Here is an 844-nt window from a genome sequence, read left to right on the forward strand (position 1 = left end):
AAAAGAAGCTAAAACACCTAAAATAGTCTAAAACCAAGTCAACTAAAATAAGGTAAAAGAATGCTCTAAAAAGAGCAATAAAAGCTACTAGAAATGTTAGAAAAGTGAATAAAACACACTTACCTTGTCTTGTTTGGCCTGGTCGAGATGTTATTCCGGCAGAGTACAGGTAAGCAGTCCTCTGAACCAATGAATTCCTTTGTGTGAAACAATTTCAACTACAACAAAATTTTCTTCACAAGGAATAATGTGAGTATCCTCCCAAAAACCTGGTAACACTTAGCCACAAACAGGCAAAAGTTTTATCCAGACACAGGAGGCGATCGCAGTCTTAGCCAAAAGGCCGAGAAGCGATAACCCCAACTGGTAGCTTCCAGCGCCCACCTCCCGGAGCAGTTCTCCCCCTGCCGTGGCGCAGTGGTTTCAACTGCGCATAACAACGGCTGCGTCTCAGCACCTCCGCCCGAGCGCTCCTCGTCGCAACGCTCAACCTCGGCGAGGGCGGCGTTTTATTTCCTTTTCACAAACGCACGAGGCTCGGCCACACGGCAGAGCCTGCCAAAAATACTTTTAACTCATTGGCGTCCCTCTCCACGGAAGTCTTTAGTAAAAGGCGAAAGACTTGTACGTTATGAAGAGAAACCCGAGTAAGTACAGGCCCCTCCTCCAGAGCCGCCGACGAGCCTAGTCGTCCCGGTCACTACCCTCACGGTAAGCCTCACTCTGCCTCTCGAGTGCCAAGTACCAGGCCACACCCGTTCCCCTACCCCTCCCCAGGTCATGGCAGGCTCTATCCAATCGGGCTGCGGAGAGACGAAGGCCTGGCTTTTGGACAGAGGCTACC

General features: G+C 50.2%; 1 non-coding gene across 1 annotated transcript; it reads right to left on the reverse strand.

The window, feature by feature from the left end:
• Nucleotides 1-538: 538 nt before the first annotated feature.
• LOC123965772 lies at nucleotides 539-651 on the reverse strand. Its single transcript, XR_006823777.1, has one exon. It is a non-coding gene; the product is annotated as a U5 spliceosomal RNA (small nuclear RNA).
• Nucleotides 652-844: the final 193 nt, after the last annotated feature.

This window comes from Micropterus dolomieu, unplaced genomic scaffold (assembly GCF_021292245.1).
Source record: "Micropterus dolomieu isolate WLL.071019.BEF.003 ecotype Adirondacks unplaced genomic scaffold, ASM2129224v1 contig_11227, whole genome shotgun sequence".
Classification (NCBI taxonomy): domain Eukaryota; kingdom Metazoa; phylum Chordata; class Actinopteri; order Centrarchiformes; family Centrarchidae; genus Micropterus; species Micropterus dolomieu.